Below are 7,171 nucleotides of genomic sequence, written 5' to 3'. Positions count from 1 at the left end.
AGGGTGCCCCTTAGCGTTTTGAGTTTTGGGTCATTTGACTAATTTTGTCTTGGTTACAGAACATTATGTGTAAACCATAAACAGTTATATATATATTTTTTATTTTCGGAGTTTTATTTTGGTTAAGTTACATAATCGGAATGCAAATATTGATGAAATGCTTCTTTTTATAAATGTTGCAAATGTCTATCTAACACATAATTTGCCAATAAGTCAGTTAATGTGTTTAAGCTTCTGGAAATATGATGATATTGAATAAAATCAAATTTCCTTTCCAAAATCTTGACCCTTAGGAACATGCGATAGATAGATGGATTTCGGACGGAGTAGATACCAGTGAGTTGTAGTATGACGAGCTGTTAGTCTAGCCTGACGACAAGTCGGTGTATGCCATGTGTGATGGCATCAGAGAGAAGTTCTATTAACGCGCTATATTCAGCGATGTTATTCGTTGATCGACCAATACATACCCCTCTGAAACTTACTAACTCGCCGCTTGGATCAAAAAAGGCCCAGGTTGCAGAAGATAGGTTCCGCGAAATACGACTCGCTCCGTCGGCATGTCCAACAAAAGATTCCAATAGGTTTGACATCTGCGACAAATGTAAAAAGTGGATTTACTTGACCAAAACGATTACCCTTAGCGAAAACAAAAATGTAACAAAAGCATATAGGTTACCATACTGATTATGCATAGTAACGCTTAAGGTACAACCCGTTACGAGGTTGCGCCAGTGGAATTCCGTCGTAATCCATTAACTCGTAGGCTCCTTTTGCTAATACACATTTAAAAATATAGGGGCTCATCCATAAAGACTTGAATTTACCTGCTCCCAATTTATCAGATTCTTGGTCATAAAGTAAGACCAGGTCACCTTCTGAGAAGACACGGGGTTTGACATTTTTTTCGAACTGTGCCTTGACTCGTTTCTTATGGGCTTCGTTAGTGAGAGCTGCATCATGATGGGTTTCATCCAATCGGATTAGTTCCAAGAAACGAGCCCCCTCTTCTGAAGTTCCGGGGAGAAGGTCGATTGCGAGTTTGAGGGACGCGATTTCACACTGAACTGGTAAGATTGCTTCTAGGCCATACACCAGTTGGAAGGGTGTAAACCCGGTTGCATTCCTTACCGATGTTCGATATGCCCACAAGGCTGAGTACAGGATCAAGTGCAAACTCCTTTTGTGGACTCCAATCATCCTTTGCAGCATGCGCTTCAAGACTTTGTTGATTGCTTCAACTTGTCTGTTGGCCTGCGGGTAGTATGGAGTAGAGCTGTCATGAGACAACCCTAATTTGGCAGCTAATTCGGTGATCATGTGATTGCGAAAATACGATCCATGATCTGTGACTATAGCCTGTGGACTGCCGAATCTAGTGACTACATGATTGAAAAAGAAAAGGGCAGCTGTTTCACCAGTGTTATCTAATGTAGGCATTGCCTCGGCCCATTTGGTAAAATAGTCCACTGTGACTATGATATACCCATGCCCCCTGGTCGAGGTGGGGTTACATGTCATGAAATCGATGCCCCATTTGGCGAAAGGCCCAACAACAACTATTGGCTGCAGAGGTGCGGGTGGTCTTCTAGTTTTGCTATCGAAAATTTGACAGGCATGGCAACTTCTGACTGTGGTTATGCAATCTTTGAACATTGTTGGCCAGAAGTATCTTGCTCGTAAAAATTTTTGCGCCGTAGTGTAACCGGATTGATGCCCCCCACACGTGCCTGAATGGAAATCATTCAGGACTTTTTCGGCTTCCTCATGGGTGAGGCACCTCCTTAGAACTGTATTGACACCACGACGGTAAAGTGTGTCACCGACGATCATGTAGTCTTTTGATTGGTATCGAATACATTTTTGTTCAGAGTGGGAGGTATTAGGCCTATATTTTTGGGTTTGGAGATAGATGATTATATCTCCATACCACGGATTGCTTGAAGATATCATAAACAAAGATTCATCCACGATTGTTTCTTCGGATGTTTCATCGTTGGACGACGATGGGAGATCGCATAATAATTCTGCGAAAACCAGGGCTTTCTTTGACTTGGATTTTACAAATTCCAGATAAAACTCTTGTAGAATTGCTATCCATTTTGAATATTTCCCCCCCCAGCAACTGTCGCGACAATATATAAGTCATGTGGTTGCAATCTGATAGAATGGTAGTTTTTCGAAAGAGGACATAGTGTCGAAATCTCTGTATCGCTTGAACAACTGCGAGTGCTAGGTTTTCAACATAAGAATATTTGCTTTCTATATCATTTAAGTTCTTACATAAATAATATATAGGATGTTCAATTCCGTTGTCTTCTTGAACTAAAACCATTGCGATGGTTGTATCCGCTGCAGCCAGATACAGGTTAAATTCTTTTTGATAATCAGGAGCGTACGTTAATGATGCATTCATTATGGATTCCTTTAAAGCATCAAAGGAAGCTTGCGTGACCTAATCCCAGACGAAGGGCACTTCCTTTTTCAATAGACGTGTGTAACCTTTAGCAAGTTCTGCATAATTTGGAATGAACCTCCTCAGAAAGTTTTCTTTCCCTTGGAGTTTCTAAATCTGAAGCAAATTTGAAGGTGGAGGCAAATTTATGATTGCCTGAACCTTACATGGGTTGAGACGAATCCCGTCCTTTGAGACTACAAAGCCAAGTAAGCGACCAGAATTGACACAGAACACACATTTGTGTGGATTGAGTCGTATCTTGTAGTGTCGGCAACGTAGAAATATCACTCTTAAATGCTATGGATTATCGGTCCGCTTTCGCGAATGAGCCGGAAGGTCGTCGAGATATGGTTGAACGATGTTTTTGATGTCATGGAAGGCATAATTCATTGCCCTCTAAAATGTTTCCCCTGCGTTCTTTAAACCAAAGGGTAATTTGCGATATGCGAATGTGCCCCACGGACAAATAAATGCAGTCTTTGACTGGTCCCGTGGGCGGATATTTATTTGATTATACCCAGAGAATCCATCCATGAATGAAAAGATTTCGCATCTGGCGTATTCATCAATTATCTGGTCAATAAAGGGTGTAGGGTAGTTGTCTTTTGGACAAGCTTGATTTACATCCCTATAATCGACGCACACTCTAATCGTTCCTTGTTTTTTCATAACAGGAACAATGTTCTATACCCAATCGGTTAGAGGAACCAGGTAAATGAAACCAGGATGCAGAAGCTTTTCAACTTCTGCCTTGATGGCAGCGGCTTTCTTGGGGTGCACCTGCCGTAGTCATTGTCGTATTGGTTTGACATCTGGATACATCTTAATTTCGTGTTCAACTATACTCGAGGCAATGCCCGACATTTCATCATATGACCAAGCAAAGACATCTCTGAATTCGCGAAAAAGAGCGTTATATATTTCCAGTTCTGAAGGAGAAAAACATTTGCCAACATAAATATTCTCTACAACATCTGTTTTGGTCGAGATATTTATGGCGATAGTCTCTTCAATATTGGACAAGTTTCGCTCGGAATCCACCATGTTTACAGTATTTGATAGGAAATCAAAAACTGACGGATGATGAAGGTCATCAAGAGTATCTTCTTTACAAGTCAGAAGATGGGAACAATGGTGGTAATCTTCCCATGGTGCCCCTTCAATTACGATTGATTGAACAATTCCTTCGTCCCTGTAATGCACTTGCGACCAAGGATCTGAAGGGGTGCCATATTCCTTAGACCTATTTATCCAAACGCTTGATAAGCATTGATTTGGGTTTGCCTCCCATGCTAGAAACATTGATTGCTACAATATTTCCATTTGGCTTGGAGGCAACACCAATCGATGATCCATGTTAATATCATTTTCTGAGATCTTGTTAATAGAAGATATCATATTGCAAGTTCCTATCGCTGCCACTTCGGCCAGGTTGAGTGGAAGTGGGAGGGTAAAAGTACCCATTAATATAGGGTCTTTTAGTAGGCCTACTCTGATATTTTGAAGCGAATATGATCGACCAGGCCCTAAGTCCCTAAAGGTACAAAAACTACTCAGAACTGGTAAAAACTGGACCATTTCACCTGCTCCATAGGCAAAGTGCATTGCATCCCACCTAAATACAAAATTCCAGCCTCAAATATGATCAGGACCAGTTCTGAGTAGTTTTTCATATGATCGAATATGAAGCGAATTGAACATTTAGAGCTGCTAATCCCACTAAGGCTGGTAGCTACCTTAGAAACAAACAAAACTATAATTGACTTTCGTCTGGTATGGATTCAGATGGTTTATCTTCAATGATAGATGCTTCGGTCGACCACAAGGGCGGGTCAGCCAGATTTTCAACTGGTGATGGACTCGACAATAGTTTCTTATATCCAGGAGGAAGCCGTAACGGTGAAATCGGACAGTCGTCCAAAACTCTTTTAGCCTCGTCTAAGAAGGGACAACGGTGTACGGTGTGATCGCCTTCACACAACTTACAAGGAAATTTACATTTTCCTTTTTGTCCAGGGGCTTCACTTTCACTAGTTGATGGTGTATTTTCAACATGATCACCAGAGGTTGACGACACCGGGTTGTGCAAACGAGGAGACCAGTCCCTTAAGATCCGAGGGATGCAAGGACAATCTCGTTGATAGTGGTCTCCTTTGCAAATGACACATGGCGATTTAGGTCTGGTCGGTGTATTGTGTGGATTTTCGCTAGACGATGCTTGGTTGCCCCTTTTTGCCTTTGGCTCCTTCTTCTTCTTCTCTTTCTTCTTCTTTTCCTTCTTCTTCTCAAGTACTTGATTTTTGGCTTTACCAGCTTCATCAAGAGAAGAGGAAGGAGGAGAGGAAGAAATGGACAAAGTAGAGGGTTGGGGGGTAACCCTGGCGTCGTTTAGTTGCTGACTCGATTGTTCAGGAATCACGGTGTTCTGAACGACGGAGGTTGAGAAAATCCATACGGGCAAGCCGATTGTCAATCCTGGAAGCGACAATGTGGCCATATGGGGTGCACCAACATCTCCCCAAGAGGAGAAGGGACTAGAATTTCCTCCAAGGGGAACTCCTTGGTTGGTGGACTCCATTTTCCTCAGCCTAAGACCAACGTAGGAAAGGTGATAATTATTCCGTTTAAAATAAATTTTAGACGCTTTGACACAACTTGTTTTTTCAATTTTAAAGAGTCGAGAAAAAACAAAAGATGACTCTAGTCGCCTTCGATTTTTAATGAGCCTGAAGTGACAAGTGCTCAAGCTTTGACAAAGGAACCAGTCGACCGTTAAGGATCCTTCCCAATGTGCCCATTACATTGAGAGGGAAAACCATTCACATGAACGTAATGGTAGTCCAAGGACCCCTGGATTATAATGTACTCCTTGGATGAGACTATATTTATTGCATGGGAGCCATTGTCTCCTCACTCTTTAGAGTAATGTGTTTTCGGCACGAAGGAAGAGTGGTCAAGCTCGTAGACCAGATTTCATTCCCCGGTTCACGCATAGAAAATAGTCATATACCATCCTTGAATGGTCTTTTCACGCAAGGAATGTCTCATCAATCCCTAGTCCGTCCGCCTGATGAGCGTGAGTGATTCGGGGGACATGACTGAAACCCAGGGGGCATGCACCCTCATCTGCTTCGGCAAGAGAACCTTGGGTATAGGGTTGATTTTCGCGAGGGATATATGACTAATCTGGCGAACCCGTCCTTACAGGAAAATGGGAACAGACTGGAATAAGATACCTTCGTTAAGGTTATGCCGGGTGACACCACTCCCCTTTGCCTATTTCGATAGGCATCGCCAAGAAAGAATTTTATCCGCTACGTGGATGAAACTTTCTTGGTAACCTGGAAATTTTTCTCTATACCTGGGGGCATGAAAACCTGTTGGCGTGCAAGCGAAGAGCAACTATTTATATTTTTAAATTTGTAGGTCCTCTAACCCTTTAAACTCGTAGGATTGGTCGTTTCCTAACTTGCATAAAGAAAGGATCCGGAGCAAAGCTTTGTAAGGTGCAAGCTCCACAAAAATGGCATCTTAGATGAGACATCCTTATTATACGACTAGATCGAGCAGTTTTAACATGGACTTCATGCTCGTTAAAAAATAAACATAAGCAATGAGCAAGTGTTTCCCTCAGCGTTTAAGCTCATTTTAAAATAAAAAATGAACCAATTTCCAGTAAATAACGATCGTGAATGTAGTACTTCAGCCTTTGAAGCCTTGGTCGTGTTCTCATCATCACCTCCACTCTGTATTGGCCGATCATTCACCTCCACTTGATTGTTTACCCCTTTTGAGGAACAACTGCGAAGAGTGATCCTGTTAGCCATCCTTGTAACACTACCTTGATTGGAAAATTCCAAACCTTACCTGGAATCAGCTGCTACCCGAATTTATTGCTCGTTCCTCAAAGACGAGTCTCCTTTAAGCTTTTTTCAACTGACTCGTAAAATATGAAAAGATTGCCAAGCCATTGGCCTCTCTAGCTCGTTAAAGTGACCGGAAGTGCTATCCCTCCTTTAGATTTTAATATTTTTGGACCTGAGGGATTATTACACAAAAATATCGAGCGCTTGTTTTGTTCAGCTCGTTAAAAGTACCGAAAATTCATTCCTTCTGTATTATTTTATACTTTTTTGGACTTAAGGGATTAGATGACAAAAAAGGATTTTTGGAGTTTCCTTTAAATTCCTTTTCAGACTCTCTAAAATTGAAAAGGACCGAGTTATCTTTGTCGTTAAACTTGTTAAAACCTAATAGCGACAAACTTGTCCATAACAGACAAGAATGAGTTTCACTATCGCTAGGCTCGTTAAAACATAGCGATGGGTTTGCTCGAAGGAAAAATTATAGAACAAGCATATGTTATCCTCCTCAAGCTTGACAAAAATAAAGAGGTACTGGTCAGCAATGACTGGGGAAATATTGGGAAGAAAACTTGAAGAATCTTTGTTGGTAGCAAGTCGCTTTTGAACATGACACTTTCACTCTGCATCCAAGTCAGGTTGGGTTGTTCCATTCACTGGTCACATCACCATGGTTCCATCACACCATCCACATTTGGGGTTAATGCTACCAATCCATCATGTCAGTGTCACCGATATGTTCAAGAGAAGTTGCTCAGAGAATTCACCTGTGTCTCACCCATTGCAATACATTTACGCTCCATTCTTTCATGACCTCCACCCTGAACCTTATATCACCAGATCATTTTCA

Source organism: Pinus tabuliformis, chromosome 1_1 (genome assembly GCF_031772625.1).
Source record: "Pinus tabuliformis cultivar Carrire ecotype Pingquan chromosome 1_1, CPIR1, whole genome shotgun sequence".
Lineage (NCBI taxonomy): Eukaryota > Viridiplantae > Streptophyta > Pinopsida > Pinales > Pinaceae > Pinus > Pinus tabuliformis.
Note: the sequence above shows the minus strand (reverse complement) of the source record.